The sequence below is a fragment of the Anser brachyrhynchus genome (genome assembly GCF_964034855.1).
Source record: "Anser brachyrhynchus genome assembly, chromosome: 2".
NCBI classification, from domain to species: domain Eukaryota; kingdom Metazoa; phylum Chordata; class Aves; order Anseriformes; family Anatidae; genus Anser; species Anser brachyrhynchus.
The window spans coordinates 74,723,249-74,740,968 of NC_137695.1; the positions used below are offsets into that span (position 1 = coordinate 74,723,249).

General features: G+C 36.4%; 1 protein-coding gene across 27 annotated transcripts in view; it reads left to right on the forward strand.

Annotated features, from left to right (window-relative positions):
* Window positions 1-17,720, forward strand: part of LOC308189761 (uncharacterized protein) — a 595,077-nt gene that overhangs the window by 97,867 nt on the left and 479,490 nt on the right. Inside the window, exon 3 of one of the 27 annotated variants that reach the window (XR_013946587.1) lies at window positions 8,903-9,048. The exons of the other annotated variants lie outside the window; for them this stretch is intronic. The gene's annotated coding sequence lies outside the window, so the exon portion shown is untranslated. The remainder of the gene's footprint in view (window positions 1-8,902; window positions 9,049-17,720) is intronic. 27 annotated transcript variants of the gene reach the window in all.

Genomic DNA, 17,720 nt, shown 5'->3' on the forward strand with positions numbered 1-17,720 from the left:
GTATCCCTTTAACTAGAATGCCTGAATGGATCTTCAATTTGAACTCAGTCAACCATGGTCAGTGCAATTTAGTTTACATTCTTGGTAGTAAACTTTTCCTTCCACTGTGTGCATGGGTAATGGACTTTGGTTAAGGTGAGATTTCTCATACCTGGCAGATCAATAACTCAGGTCAAATTAACCATGTACCTTTAAATTTGCTTTCCAAGGACAAGAGTATTCTTCTTTACCACAGACACAGAGATATGTGAAACAGTATGCGTATTGTATTTCACAGCTCATTTGTTCCAGGCCCACAATGCCTGTTGGAGCACTCTGCACAAAGCAAATGCCAAACAAAACCATACGAACAAAATACTCATGGTCAGTCTCTATGTTGATTATTTTCAGGTCACCTCTCATATTCAGGTGGAAAAGTCTTGACTTTGTCTGCATCATCAAACTGTCCTCTTCATCCTTTGTGGGGCAGACATGGATAGGGAGAAACATAATGAATATCAATCCATTAAAATTCAGTTGTTACTTATGTGGTATGCGTATCCCACATAGTCAAAACCCAAACCACCATTTCTTTTCTATCTTTAGTGTGGATCAAATGGGTTCAGGAAAGTGTTAGAGTAAGGAAATTTATTTGCTTCATATTTAAATGAGTCCCTGCTGTGATCTTCATGAAAGGAATAAACTTAGGAGACTATATATAGATGGATTTACATAAAATACCCAACATATGAGACCTAGAATCAGATTGAGCTAGAGTACTGATGAACAGTGAAGAAAACCTTGTGGATCACTCAGGGATAATTAAAAAAAAAAAAAAAAAAAAGGCTTTTAATGTTACAGTGGCACTGATTAGCTCCCACTTAGTGGAAGTTTCTCCTTAGCTTCCACGCCTCCTTTGAAAACAAAACTAAGTAGTTACTGTACCCATGAGTCAGTTGCTCACAAGAGGTTAGTTGTGCATACTGCTACATTTCTGGCTAATGGTTGCATGTAAAACTAGGTTCAGTTTGGTTTTTATCAGCATTGTTTTCCACTCTAGCGTTTGTTACCTGTTGGCTTTCTATCTCTGTGCAGGTAGAGATTCTTTTTTATGCATGTTGAAATCTGTTATATGACTTTTTTAGATGGCAATTCTTTTGAGGTGTGGAACTATCCTTTAGTATGTATGTGCACTTTCAATAATACAATAAGATTTCATTGTCTTTGCACAACAGAAAACTAAAGGTTAAAAAAGAATGCGAAGGCAATCTTACACGTGTTTTACCTGGCAAAACAGTAATTTCTGAGCTGTGGGTGTGTTGAGGATTTCTTGTTTTGTTTCATTAGTGTAATAGTACAGAGAGGAAATTTTCATGTGACACATGTAATGTGAACTCTGAATAGTCGAGATTGATTTTGCTCAAGTAAAATGTAAGAGCATAGAGGTGATAGGTTAGCTGAGGTTCAGAAAATGGTATTAATACAAGAGTTTGTGGGTCAAAGGTTCATCTAGCCTACTAACCTGTTTGGATCAGAGCTTGTAAAGCAAATATCTAATAAAGACAGAATATCATGGCTTTCCTTTGAGTTATTCTCAATTTTGAACTAGTTTTTGCTCACAAGATATTTTTAAGCAAATCTGTTTTCAGTGTGTTTTGCTTCCATGTAATTTTTGTTTACCCTGAAGGCACTGTAAACTCCTAGCATTCACAGCATCTTGTGGTACTGTTGCATTGTCTGACAGCTGCATTGTCTGAGCAACTGCCTCCTTTGTTATCAATCTGTCTTATGCTAGTTCCACATTATGTCTGCAGTTCCCATACTGGAAGAGATGGTGTGCAATTTCTCCTCATTTACCATCTCTCTGCATCAGATTGTTTTTTATAGTTTGTTAGCTTTCTTTCTCTCTTCCTCTCCAAACTTAGTCTCTTGTTCATACAGGATGTGTCCTCTGTCACTGAATGTTCTTACCAACATACTCTGGCTCTTTTCCACTTTCATTACTTCGTACTTCAGTTAACATACACAGCAATGTAAAGATACTCTCCTTTCATTCTCTGTGCCTTTCCTAATAATTCCAAATGCTTCGTTTGCTTTTTCTTGCTGCTAGTGAGTACTGAAGTGGCAGTTTTACAGAGCTATCATAATCCCATAGTCAGCACTTAATCAGCTGAGGGCCTGTCATTTCATTTGCATATCACTTACATATGCACATTTCCCTGCTGCTTCACTTCCTGTATACCTGGGTATATCCAGTCCTGCTGCTGCTGTCTCTGTTCCAGATAAATACACACTGTTTACTTGTCGTGGATAGAACAGAGCATAGAAATCAGGAACATGGATAGCTTGACTTCTATTTAAAAAAAAAAAAAAAGGTACTTGGCATCCCTAAGATGCTCATACAAAGTATGTACAAAGTCAGTGCGAAGAAAATGTGTGTGTGTGTGTATATATTATATATGTATATATATTATATATATATATTATATTTATATATATATATATATATATATAAAAGGAACTGATACTGAAGCTTGGCGTATTGGTTCCAGAAACAGAGGCTTTTTGACACATGGGCTAATATTTCTTCCATCAATTCTTTCTTGTCCTTGGCAAAATTATAGAGCAATGTCTTGCACAATAGAAAGCTAGTGTGTGGCTGTGGGTGTTGTATAGGCTACAGATAAGCTGTGTATGTGTACACACAATGGCTGCACATTATATTGTCTTTCAGCTATAGATTTTTTTTCCACTTTATTACAGTGGTTATATTTATATGTAGTGATAATGTTTTCCCGCAAGATTTAATCAGTTTATTTTCTGATATGTTATCTTATTCTTTTTTCAATTTTTTTTCATACTCTTCTTTTTGTCCTGGAATATTTTGCTGCTAATAATGTGTAAGGAATTCTGGCTAATTGCAATGGGTTTTATCACCATCACTCTAGGACATTTTTTACAAAAAAAAAAAAAATACAGAAAGAAGCTTTTGGACAGATAAATACAACTTTCCTTGAAGGCACGAGAAGATCGTAGTGGCTTTTACCATACTACTAGATTTCTCAACAGTCACAATAGTGCATGTGTTGTACAATGTCTTCAGGGAGGAGGAAGGAATGATTTATCAAGGTCAGGTCTTACAATCTTTGATTTTTAGTTTGGGTATTATAAAAGTTGCCATCTGTTCAAGGAAGTTACTGCATAGGTAACTCATAAGTAACTCTAATTCAAAAAAACATTTTTACAGCAGTTGGGTCTCGTCCCATATAAAGTGTTAACAAGCTATTTATTACATCTATTGAACTTTTAACAACGTGTTCCACAACTCTAAATATAAATGTAACTATTCGTTTTCTCGCATTGTACTTTAGAAATTGCTATTGCAAGTATTCCTTTAGAGCTCTGAATCCTCAGATTTCATTTCTTTTCACAGCTATGGAGTTGTAAAATTGATCAGAACCCCGTTTCTTCAAGCCTTGCATACAAGCTATTTTCATATAAGGAAAATCTTTTTTACATGATACCCTTTCTGTTACGTTGTAAGGTTTTGATAGAGTATCTTTGTCAGACTGAGTTCTTTATGGTTTCCATGTACAAATTTACAAAATAAAAGAGTAAGACTGGAGGGAACCACAGGCGTAGGTCTCTAGTCCAACTTCTTACGCAAAGCTGGGTCAGCTACAGGGTCAGATGAGATTGCTCAGGGCTTTATCTGGTCAAATTTTGGAAACCCCCAAGACAGCCTCTCAGGGCAGCCTACTACACTGTTGGAATGTCCTCAGGGTGATCATTTTCTCTTGCATCCACACCTCATCAGTCTTGTCCATCCACCAGGCACTTGCCTCCACCCTCTTGCAGGTATGGGCAGGCCTGTTACCCTGAAGCTCTCTGTTCTGGCTGGACAAGCCTCAGCCTCTCCTCACAGTTAAGTGTTCAGCCCTTGAGCACCCTAGGGGTTTTCCAGTGAGCTTGCCTCAGTTAAATGACATCCTTCCTGTATTGGGCGCTCCAAAAGTGAATGGAGTTAGTAGGTGTGCTCTTGGGATTGCCGAATAGAGGATAATTTCTCCCCTCAGGGGCAGCATTTAGTGTTTGTCCTTGCTGGATTTCAGGAGTTCCCTGCTGTCCCATTCCTCCAGCCTCTGTGGATCCCTCTGAGTGTTGGTTGCTTCCCCCTATTTGGTGCTATCAGCAAACCAACGAGCATGTAGCCTATCAGTGTCACTGATAGAGATATTAAACAGGAGAGTTTCCATCACAGCCTTCTGTGGTGCTGCACTATTCCATTTGGTACCAGTCTCCCTATAGAGTATGTCAGACTTTTTACCCGCCCACCCAGAATGTGATATCCTTATGTGGATACAAGAATATTGTGAGGCAGCATTAGAAATCTTACTGAAGTTGATGTAAATAACATTCACTACTCTTTTCATCCCCTAATCCTGCCATTTCAGCACGGCTGTTGGGCTATTCAGGTATGATTTATCTTTGGTAATTCCATGCATTCTTTTTTCTCCTTCACATGCCCAAAACTATGTTCATGGAGAACTTGTTCCATGATTTTCCCAAAGTGAGGCTGCTGGCTTGTAGTTCCTTGAGTTGACTTCTTAGTGTTTTTTAAAGATGTGCGTGACATTTTCAATTTTTCAGTCACTGCTAACCTCCCCCGATCTTTGCTACTTTTCCAAGGTGATTATGTCCTCTGTGAAATTGGCCAGGTCTCTCAGCACTCTTGGGTGCAATCTGTCAGGTTGCAAGGACTTCTCTGGGTTTGGTTCTCACACATAACCCACCGCTGACTGTTCCTCTCCTTCAGTATGCACAAAGGTCTGGGAGATCTTGTTGGTGAGGATGCAAGAAAGACATCGGGTATCTCAGCCTAGTTTGTGTCTGCTGTTGCTCCAGCCACATGCCCCATTGAACAATTAGGACCATGTTTTCTCTTGCCAGCTTTTTTTCTATTAATCAACAAAAAGAGGTTCTAATGCTGTATTATGATAGCCCTTGCAAGTATCAACTTTATGTGAGCTATGGCTTTTCTTACATTATCCCTGAACATCTGGGCAATACTCATTTGTAGCTTGTTCCATTGTACTGCCTTTTTACACTGAAAATCAGTCATGAGCTCCCTGTTTAGTTAAGCCGATCTGGTAATCTGTTCCTTTTCCTGATTATTGGCGTGGACCATTTTAGAGCGAAAATGAGATTTTTCTAAAAGACTTGCCAGCTTTTGCAAGTTCCTTTGCCCTTCAGAGCTGCTTTTCATTGGACCACTCTAGTTCCTTGAATAAGCTGAATCCTGTTCTCGTAGAAACCCAGGGTATGTAGTCTGTAGTCTGCTACTTGTCTTCCCTTCACTTGGGATCCTGAACTCTTCTGTTTCATGGTCAGTGCAGCCAAAGCTGCCATTGATTACCATCTCCCCAGCCAGATCCTTCTCCTTAGTGACAAGCAGATGTGCCTGTGCATCACGTACAGTTCCTTCATCCAGTACTTGCATCAAGGAGTTATCCCTACCATGTCCCCAGAAAACTGCTGAATTGCCTGGATTTAGTTCTGTTGCCATTACAGCATATTGCAGAAAAAAATCCCTCCTAAAGGTAAAGGTCTATGATCCAGAGACCTTCTTTAGTTGTTTACAGACTTCATACTTTCTAAATCTAATTGGTAGTCTGCAACAAATCTCCTTGCACTGGCGTCTCCTTTGATTTGCATTCAGAAGGATGGGGAGAATCTTTGAAAAACTCATTATCAGTAGATTAATTAATTGTCGTTTGTATTGTCTGAGTCCGTCTTTAAAGACTAACCATGTACATTAACAATTCTTACATTTTGTGACTACTTTACAATATGTGTTACTAGAAATCCAATCCGAAACAAAATTATAGCATGATTGTATCCGCTTACCAAGTAAAACTGTGATATCCATACAGCCTGTGCCTAACTTGTTTTGGAGGGAAATACTGGAAATACAGGTCTAAGCATTGGCCTAAAATCAAATGCAAGTTTAAATACTACATTTGGGGTAGATTTTCCTGTGTCTCTGTTACTTCCTTCCTTCCCTTTTAGCAGCCCTTTTTGCATTCCTTTTCTGAGATTCCTCTTAAAATTCCTAGAGAGACAACAGCAATGGAGATGATGATTGCAGTAAGAAGATAGATTCCATGTCCTTCTCCAATATCAATTTTCAGAGAGGTGCCAAAAGAACTGATGGTTTTGGTAGTCGGGTAATAAAGTGACTCATGAACATGTAGTAGTAACATGACCAAGTTTATGGAACTCAGAATACTAAGATAGTGCTGACAAAAGCCAACTGATTGGTTGGGTTTTGCATGTTGCTATGTCTGAAGTTTATTGATAGCAAGAATGTTTTCTAAATTGCTGCTTTTACTTTATGTAAGATTTTACCCACCTTAGTTCTCAACATAGTTAAATCACCTAATTTACATAAAACAGCACTCACCATGTCTTGTTATTTCTATTTGAATTTGTCAGTACTTGCAGCTTAAGCAGCCATACTTGGTTATACTCCATATTTTAGTTTACTTTTTCTTGTCAATCTTTCCAAATTTCAAGAGGTCACTTCTTTATGGAGTGGGTTTTCAACTTTGACTTTTCTGTCTTCTGTACATGGGGTAGGATCAGAAGTAGCAGTAGTGTTACTTTACAGAATGGGAAAAAAAGCTAATTTATTTAAAGTTCTTAGGTTTGTTTATAGCAGTGAATTAGCATTTTGTTCCATGCAGTGCAATTTAAAACCACTTTTCTGTAATTCTCCTTTATATAGTTACGAATAATTGCTGTGTGAAAAATGAACACATAGTAGAAAATTGTTAAATGAGTAATCTCATTTTAAACACATTTATTCTATTAGCTACCATTTATTTGAGAGGAGTGCACTGTGTTACAGTATATACCCTGGAGTGCTAGAAATCTGGTGGTGTAGAGTTTTTTTCCACTTAAAAACCCATGAATTTTATAAGGTCCCATTTTTTGAAAGAAGTGAGCTTTCTATTTTAATAAATATCTTGATTGCTCAGTTGTCTTGTGATTTAGTCATTCCATAGCTGAAGAGATGAGGTATGTTAACCACTTTCTTGAAACAAACAGCCTGAAACTGTTATGTGTCAAGAACAGCCCATAACACAGGTTTGAAATGGAGCTGTTTGTAATGGTCTTAACAGAGGTGTAATACTAACAAATACATGGACAGATACACTTAACTATTTCCTTGTTGTTTGATTTAATGAACATTTAGTCTCAAAATCCACTTTGTGTGCACTTGAGTTATTGTGTGTGGTGTTCTTCAAGAGGATTTTATGAAAAAAGATATGCCTATATGAAAACTCTTTATGGTATAGAGGGATTGATGGTCAGGTGAGATTATAGACAGCAGTCAATTTTTTTTTTATTTAGTTATTTATTTAATGTCTGATAGCCTTTTAAACGTCTTTCTAACGCTCTACTGGTAGTGTCAGTATTCTGTGCTGCACTGTTCGCTGGTGCTCTCCTCCTATGCTTTCACATTTCTCAGGCTCATGATGAACAACGTTGCAGGTACCTTTTCCTACTGCAATACTTGAGCTCAAGGGATTGATTTCAACCGTTTTTTTTCCATTTTTTGGTATACAGCTATGCCACAAGTTGCAGTTATAGCAGCACCTCCATATTGGTAACCTTAGTTACCCTCTCCTACAGATGAGGTTATTTTGACATACATATTAAAATGGACTAAATTCACATTTTAAGCTCAAATTGGGAAAAGTAGTGTTCCTATCTAAACATAACCTGATATGCTGAGGAGCAGTAATGGTTGGCTTGATGCAACGCTCCAGCAATAACAATTAAATAAAACTTGGCCAAGTGGAGGCAAGAGATTTGAAAAGTTAAAGTCCTGCTGGGTGTTGATGAAAGTTGCTGGAAGAGGAGGGAAATGCATTTATAAAGAAAAACTTGTAACTAGTGTTGTCGACATCTCATTTTGATTTACAGACATTATTAAGAATCTTAGTGATGCTGCAGTTAAGTATCTCTCTGAGATACTAAGCCTATGGTTCTGTTTCTGCTGAGTCTTTTACCATTACCTGTAAAGTTCATACTTTTGTCAATTAAAAAATAAAAATATTAATGACAATGACCCTGCAAGGTCATGATATTATTGCAAAGTTCCTTTTCATAAGAACTATGTTTTAGAGAGCATCCTCTTGTATATGTATTTCTTTTTTGAGTTCCAAACTACAGCTTCACATCTGTGGCTGCTCTGCAAATTAGCCATCCTTATAAAATGATAAAATAGATAACAACCCAGGAAATTCAAAATTAAACAAGTATACCCAAATATGTGTAAAAAGCAGAACAAAAATTATTCCATCTTCTTCCTGATACCAGCCTGCAAATTTTCAATTTATTTTACCAAGGCAGGACTGGGGATGAAAGAGTAGTTACTGTTTATGATAATTTTTGTTAGAACTAGTGGCTACACAGTAGTTTAGGCAGAAACCTGCAAGATCTGAATCCTATCTTCAGTTTAGAAAAAAAAAAATGTTTGGGTTTGTTTATTTTTAAAATAAAATCTCTCTTTGGACTACCTGTTTTTCAAGAATGTGTTTATTTTAGGGTATTTAGGATATTAACTACAGTGTTTTATAGTCATAATAGTATTGTGTTAATTAAAATAAGTCACTCTTTATGAAGTCTGATCCTTTCTAGATCATAGAAAGGTGATATGGAGTTCATAGTAGGAACTGAAGAACTGATCTGTCCTTGTACACTCATTCTGTCTCACATTGTTAGCCAGGTGATGGAAAAGGTACATCTTAGCTGTAGGCCTCAAGGAAAAAAAATACAAAACCCTCCTAAATTTATTTATGGATTCTTGTGGTTTTTATTTTCTTTTCCCCCTCCTTCGTCCTGCTACGGGAAGAGTGCTATCTCTAGGCTTCATTGCTCTACAGAAGGATTCTGAGTATATTGGTTTTGTGGCACCCCCCCTCCTCTGAAGCAGATCAGGAACATACCTAGAAAAACTTGATGAGATTCTGAATCATTACAGCTTTACATCTTGAAAAGGTAACCACAGTAAAGGCTAGAAGAATGTAGCCCTCTTTATTTCAGAGGAGGATTTCCTGCTGTTTTTTTTCTCTTCTGTTTTTCGGATATGATGTTGAAAAAAAACACTTTTGAATATAGACACGGTTTTGTTGCTAATTAACGGTATATATGAGCACCTCTGGAGTTAACTCCGTTAGTCTAAAATAATAGTCTGTCTTCTTGTTCCTCCTTCCAGTAGTAACATGCTTTTAGGCAGTGCATGATCCACTAAAAGAAACTAAACTGAATATACAGTGAACTACAAATAAACTATTTTGAATACGAGGATGATTGGTTAATTAACTTATCAGTTAATTAACTTACAATACTACATTTTATAATATATTTAGTAAACCAGGATGCACCAAGAGCAAATTGATTCAACTCGTGTAATTCTATACTTTATTTTCTTACAGTGAATGAGAATTACACATTATTTTCATCATTTTTTTTAATTTAAGTTCTTCAGTTAAATTAAAAGTAATCACAATGCCCTATGCTTTTGAAATATTTATTGATATACCCTTGATATGTACTATGTTTTCATTTAGAATATTGCAGTTTCTTCAGCTTTGAGACAGATACTATATGCATTTTTAGAAGAAAAAAAGTAAAATTTTATCATTGTATGCTTTTATTCTTTGAAGTTTTCACTTTTCTGATTTTTGTGCATGATGGTGGTTTTTTTAACATTTTCATACAGTTCTGCTCTTCAGTGGTTCTCAGAAAATATGTTGCTAAGAGTTATGTTAGCAAATGTTAATGTTAGATTTCTTACGGAATTTTACTTTACCTAAAAGAAGGTTAGTGTGATGAAACTGCTGTATTTCTTTGCCTTTTCACTTCCATTGAATTTGGATAACTTACATCTCCTAAGCTTAGAGTTAACCATGTGATACAATGAAGTACCTGATGAAAAGCATTCCTTTATGTGAAAAATAAATGAATGCTTACCAACTGTAAAATATCAATGAGCTTATATATCAAATATTTCCATGGCTGTATCCACAGTTCTGTATCGGACTTAGCTGTGCAGAAAGGTTATTTCCCATTCAGTGTGTGCTTGTTTCTTCTAGTATGTTGCTATAGGCCAGTAGGATCTGCAGGGAAACATAAGGAACAGTGAGAGCTCAGTGAGACAAGCTCTTCGTTCCTGGATAATCTCTGCACTATCCTGGTTTCATTAGGAGGCTGGGAAGGTGCAGGTGAGTGAGTTAGACTATGCTTGGTAAGTGGGGATATCCTTTTTATCTTGGGTATTTTGTCAAAACATGTTATCTAGAGGCAGAAAGTAAATTCTTAACCCATTAAAGCACAGGTTCTTTTGTATCTGTATGTAAAAAAATATATTATGAAAACAAACTTGGGAAAATTCTGTTTCTTCTGTGCTTGCAATTAACTTGCATTAACAGACTACAAAAATAGCATGTGTTGTTGAATGCTTGTTTTTTGCTTCATAATTTTCATACGTATTTACATATTGTGTTCAGGCTTAAATTTTTTCTTTCAGGAAGTAGGAAATCCAGGTTTAGTACATTCTGTATTTAAAAATGCTTGCTCATTTCAGTGAGAAATGTTTGAGCTACCTCTCAGTGACTTGTCTGTTGAGCTTTTACCATATGTTATAAACCAACAACTGAAGAGTAGCACCCATGTTACCAAAATGTTCAAGCAAGTCCCATGGAATGTAAAAGGAACACAACTCAAATGATGCCTCTTTCAGCATTTTATTAGTTGTTTAAATAATGTTGGAATACGGGCTTATACCATGTTGCACTTAAGATCTGTTCAGGATCTTGAATACTGAAAAGCAATGTAGTAAACTTGTACAAATAGCACGGATCTCGGTAATGATCCCGGTGCGTGTTCTATCCGTAAAAGCTGCTAGCTGTCGCACTACTCTCAAGCTTGTAGCAGTTTAGCAATGCTTGTACAGGCAGGTGTTACTGATGCAGGTCACTTCCAGGTTTTGGAGATCAGATGAATGGGGTTCATGACCTCCTGCTCTGGATTGTAGATATTTTATTGTGCTAATTCGTGCAAATTTTTAGAGTCAGATCAACTTCTGAAACTGATTTTATTTTCAATTTTTTTTTTTGTTCTTGTGAAAGAGGAGTTTAATTTTCTCACTGACTTATTTTGTTGCTTATAAATGGTACAATTTGGGGGAAGTAAGTGAATAGGCATATTGCTGCTGAATGGAAGATGGTGAATATTCTGTGATGGAGTCATCAAACCTGAATCTGTAACCTTTCTGCTTACCTAGCTTTCAATGATAATTATCAGACATATAGGTGAATCACACTGTCTTAAAATAGAATTAATGAGCATTTCCATTGAGGGTGCAATCTACTAGATTATTAAAGAGCATCTGTGTTCTTTTAATTATGGTAATTTCACTGTTTTAAATAGTGTTTTACATTTCCTGATGGGAATGCAACTATACTCTGCATATGCTTATTAAGCTACTTAGCAAACATAAATTTATTAATAAAATTCAAAGTGTGTCATCTCATTCCATATTCTAAAAACCTGCAAAACATAAGCTCCACATTCAGGAACTGAGTCCCAGATAACAGCGCAGCCTATTCAGGACAAGTTATGTCTAAGTACTGGGAATTTTAAATAAGTGGTCCTCCTGTGGTTCATAGCATGTTCCCAACGTAGTGAAAAACAGTAGCCAAGGAGGACCATCAGAGAGTGCATGTATAGATTTGCCTTTGAATGTGAAATTTCCAAAGGGCTCTGCCTATTTATAAAGAGTGGTGCAAGATGATGTATCTTTTTGGTCGCAGTTCTATTAGAGGTGAGCCATGCTTAGGCTTGTATTGGACACTTGGAGGGGAAAGTGGTCTCAGTTTTCCTTGTCTTAGAAGAATTTGGAAATACCTCCGTACCTAAATAAGCCAGTAGTGATTAAGAAGGAAGTTAGAAGATCTGCTCCAGGAGGTCAGGGCCTATAAGTCTCTTGCATAGTTATGGCTATGGGACTGAAACATCTGTGCCTTGTAAATGGCAGATGGAGCTCAACAGTGTTGGAGACAGAAAAGGAGGGTGTAGTTACTTGAGTAAAGGAAATAACCCAGCTTTTATATAGCACTTACAGGCCTTGAGGTAGAGCTGTTTAATGAAAATTGGAGGGAAAAAAAAAGTCTGTGGGTGTCCATTGGTCAAAGTCTAAGAGGAATAATGATAATTAAATCTGGGAAGTCTGTTATCTAAAGTTAGAAAAACTGTATAATGTTTTAATGTTTGTAGTGTTCATCTAGATGAACTTTCTGTTTAGCTAGTAAATCCTGATCTGAGGCAAGGACCTGAATCATGTCAGAGTGTATCATCAGTCCAGTGGGCTGATGAGGTAATCCAAGAGTATGCAGAAGATATTTTCTAACAATGTTGTCTTTGTTTTGAGTAAAATTACTACAGTGGAAACTCTTTCAGGAAAAAAATGGCCTGATGGAAAAAGTGGTTTAAAAGTGATGAATAAGAGAGATCCGGCTGGGAGAGCTTGGGATGGGAATATAGATCTTATCCAAAAATAAGATGAGGGGAAAAGTAAAAGGATGTCCCAAGTGGTTGGTGCTGCTATTGGACTATGGCTTGTATGCCTCTGAACATCTGTGAATTAAAAGTAGTACGAGACTTTACATATTTTTACTAATATACCATAGAGTTTATCCAGACTTCATTTCTCTAGTAAAAATCTTCTATTTATTGCTTGTAACTATAAGCAATGGTATTAGCAAGGTAGCTGATTTAGTAAATATTCACTAGTGACTACTCTGGGGCTGATGGCCAAGCAGTCATAAGACAAAGTCTGTTAATGTCAGTAGGTTTGCAGCATTAGACATGCATTGGTTTCAAGCATTCCAACAACATCTGGTATTTCTCATCTTTCTGCCAGGTAATTGTTCTGGGAATGCTGAGAAACCTAGAAAACTGAGCAAAGCAGGATACTGTCTCTACCTAGCAAGATCACAGTCCTTACAAATTGGATACCACAAAGGGTACCCAATCACTTCTGGTCCTTTTTCAAATAAGGAAAATTGTTTAACACTTAAATTGCATTTGCCTTAATTATAGCTGTTCAGTTTTTATAGTTGCAACTTTTGCACAGTAAAACAAACAGAGCTTTGTTCTTCTGGATTAATATTTAGCAATATAAGTGAGGTATAAGTTTAATAAAAAGTAATAACAAATACATTGTTAAGATTTTTTTAAGCTCCACTGGACATACGTACTCTTCAAACCTGTGAGACAGCATAATTTAGTATCCCCATTTCACAGCTGATTAAATTAAAACATTGGGAAGTGACATTAGGGGTTCTTTCATGAACTACTTCACCTGCAGAGTACTGGAAGCAATAAATCAGCATTTTTTATTGCTAATAAAAATGAAGTTTATTATAATCACAGAAGCCACTTTATGCAAGGGCAGTTTATCATTACAAATATTTTCTTACTGTATGGCAATATAAAATAAGGTATGAAAATTAGAAAAGCTTGTGGAACTAATAATGTAATATGACAGTCATCATAAAAACTTATAAATGTAAAATAATCTTCACATTTTCTATCATATATTTGCAAACTAACTTAGTGATATTATCAATGGTAAGCCAAGGTTCCTTTCTGAAGTTCAAATATAATACCCAAAACAAGCTTTTTCAAAATGAAAGTGGCCTTTTTGAAATGTTTCTCCATGTATTGTGATAGTACTATGATGTTAAGAGCAAGGAATAATTTTGCTTCTTCCTTTATTGAGGAAAAAAAAAATCAGGAAGATCCAGTTCTTCATATAATTTATTTTTTTTAAACTCCAGTGAAGTTATAAATCTGCGGACTTCTCATTGTCTGTGTGACATTGTCTGTAAACTAAAGCATGACATCTGGTCTGTAGTCCATACTGAGAACTGATTGATTCTTTTGGAGGCAAAAAGGGTAAGAATACAAGTATTTACTTGATAGTATTCATTCAGGATGACCAAAAAAGTGTAATAAATAATGAGGTGTTAGCATGGGAAGGGAACAGGACAGAAAATTTCCATGACTAATAAGGAACTGAGAAAAGAAGAAATAGAACATCTTGCCTGTAAAATGACTGCACACTGGAGAGCTGAAAAACAAGAGATGTTTGCTTCCAGCTGCTTTTATATGAAAAACAGCTGACATTTGCATTTCAATGCTATTAGGATTTTTGGATTGTTTTAAAAATTATTTCCACTAAGTCTAGGTGTGTGAGACTAAAGAATCTTGCTAGATCTCTACAGCGAATGAAATAGTTCCTTGCTTTTGGACATCGTTTTGTATCAGCCGTTCAATGTTAATAATGTTGCATTGTCTGAATTTTCTTTAAGCTTCATCTTGCATGTTCCTGTAAAGAAACATGGCTTAAAATACTGTTAGGTTTTGAAATTTGTTCTTGCAGTGCAACTTTAAATGTGATAATCTGATAATCTACATTACAGCGGCTTAATTCTCTGTGGTTGAGCAAATACTGAGAGTGCTGATACTAGAAACTTCAGCTATTTTTAGTGAGCTTTTCTAAGGTATTATTATGCATTTGTCATTCATCAGGCCTGCATCTCAAACACTTAAGATATTTTCCAAAAGTAAATGTTTATAAGCAGCAATAAAACAACAGTATCCAAAAAGAGAAAGTCAAGTGTGAATAGATAGGTTGAAAACTTCAACATAGTATAGGATTCATGGAAGTGCACTTGGAGGTCGCTGGTAATGACTGGGTTTTTATGACACATACAGCTCCAGGAGGTCTCTTAGGGACTCTTTTTCAGTGCGTCAAGTTTCTGATAGTATCTCATACACCTCCATCATCATCTAAAGACTGTGTGGTTGGCAAGTTGCAAGAGAAGAAGCTGTTGAAAGAGATGAAAAAGGAGAATAGCCATTAAAGTTTTTAAGTATGGGACTGACTGAAATCAAGTCATAGATTCATCTTATCTTTCTACTAATAGTCAATTTCTCAAAGCAAGTCTCTCCTGGAGTAGAAGGGAACTTAAGGGTACTGTGAAGGCCATACTCTCCTTCACTTCTGAGATCGTATCTGCTATAGCAACATCTCTGTGGAACACCTGGGATATAATACGTGATCATTTTATTTCCATGCAGAAGTACAGGTGGCTTTTTTTAATCTCCTTGGTACTGCTGTTGTCCCTTTCAGAACCTGACACACTGAAAAGATTAAAGATAGTTGATATCATGATGGAGGGGAGTTTCCTTTAGGCCAAGTGGAGAATATTAATTTTAGTTCAAAAAATGTGCTTTGTGTTAAGTTTTTGTTCATTTGCATTAAGGGTAGTTCAAACGTTAAGCTGAAGTCTCAGAGGCAGGGAAAAGTGAACTTATGAGGCCTGTGTTTACTATTCTTCAGACTAAATGTGTGCATTTCCATAAAATAAAAACCTACAAGCAACGTGGATCCTACACCATTTGTTTGAATCTTTGTCATCTTGAGGACTTAGTTTCAACATCTTTCTTGCATGTTCCTCTTTCAGCCACAGGCTGAATAAGTAAAAAATTGGGGTCTATTTTCAAGTAAGATGGAAAAAATGAAGCTCAGTAGAATATTACACATTATAAACAAACGTAATATAATTATGTAACTAATTGGGGCAGCAATTAAGCAACTAGGTTGATGTTTGTGCTGGTGAAAGCTATTCATTGTGGAAGCTTAATTTTAGATGTTTAATAAATTATTGCTCAGTCTCAATTATTGTACTGTAAAATAGAACAAACAACTCTTCCCATTATTTTTTTAGCTCACTGGGAAACGCAGTAACCTATAATCCAGTGCTATAAGCTCGAACATTTATTGCACATATTTTATTTTCACTGCAAAGTGGTTGTTTGCTAGAAGAACAATATTTGATTTGAGGCTACAGATTGACAGGAGGAATGTAACAATTAATGGATATTTTAGGTTGCACTTATTTTCCTGTCTTGTAACAGACGTCATTTCAGACTTCTTCATAAGAAAAACAGCCATGTTTTATCCTTTGTTCCTGGGGAGAACAGTTGTTCTTTGCTATTTCCAAATGTAGAAATATTCCTGGTTCGAAATGTAGTTTATTCTTCTTTTCATCTCTGTGTTGTTACAGATTTATCCTGTTGTAATTGAAGCTTAAATATATTTGCTAAGTTCAAAAATGAAGGGAAAAAAAAAAGTGGGGGGAGGAAATCTACCATAATTTTCTCTCAAGTCAAACATTGTTTTATTAAGACTGAAATTAATGATTTAATGTCTATATGAGACTACAGTGGAACACCATTTAATGTTTGTCCGAGAACACGTTGGTTATACTACCATGTATGTGCAAATAAGCAATATTACAGATACTTAAAAGCATAATGATACATAAGCCTTTGTGTGGCTATTGTATTCCCATATTTCATCAGCGAAATGTCATATCTTTCTGCACTGATCCAACTAATTTGTTGTATAGATAGATCACTCTTATAAACTCCAGTGAAGTAGTCCATATTTCTTCTTAACAAAGGATTTTTTTTAGAACTACTTTAAGGAAATGTACCATTTCAGTTGAAATTCAGATCTAGAAGAACATTCTGAGCTTCGGCAGATTGCATGCTATGGTTTGGGAATGCAAGCCATGTGTTTGCAGATTTAGGGTAAGGACCAGATGTGGGTTTGTTCTTCGTTAGTCTCTTTGGGAACTTATTTTTTTAGGTGCAGAGAAGTATTTGAGTGTGAATATGATCAGTGCCAGATGGGAGGTTGTTCCATGAGGGCAGAGTCAGCCCTTGAGAAAATCTTACATCTTCTCTCTCACAGAGAGTGGGTGGGTAGGGAGTACTACCTGAAAATGGCCAAGCTTTTCCAAAGCGGCAGGACTGTTCCAGGTGTAACCCAAGTACACTCTAAGGCCTCCTTTCCCTCTTGTCCCTTTGTTCTTCTTTGGGAGCATCTAGTTTTTGCAGACATGTAACTGGATGATGTTTAAATGCTTCTGTCTTGTGTGTTTCCATTAAGTTTCAGCACAGGTGGAATTCTTGACTATGTCACGTGCACAAATGCTTTTTTTCTTCCCCTTTTACTCCTGCCCTTCTTTTCTCAGAGGGCTGAATGCTTTGAAAACTGTCCAATGTACTCTTTGGTTCTGTGTGCTGTCTAACAGTGTATCATGAGAGGTGGCCCAGCAGTGCTTTGGGGGTAGGTGCTGAAATACTGAGTGGGAAAAGACCACATGTGCACACACATATGTATATATTTTTTGATCAGTAGCAAGATGATATGTAATTTCATGAATTAAAAGAACTATTTATAATAAATACTTATTAATTATATTATTATTTATAATTATATATATTAACTTTCTATAAAGAACATGAATACAGCTCAATTTTCACACATTCACAGACAATATAGCTGTGCTTTAAGTACTTGTGGGACTCGAACTATTTTACCTCTGAGCTGCTAAAGAGGAGTGTTATTACCACATATTCAGTGCAGGGAACTAAAGCAGGCAGCTAAGCTTCCTGTGCTATCAGTGCAGAGGCAGGCAGTTTTCTGACTCCAGGGTCTGAATTGCCCTGTAGCAGATTTGACCTTGCTTCCATCCATATGGAGGGAGTGAATCCAGCTCTCCAGCTTGGACACTTAGGATGCTCAGAGC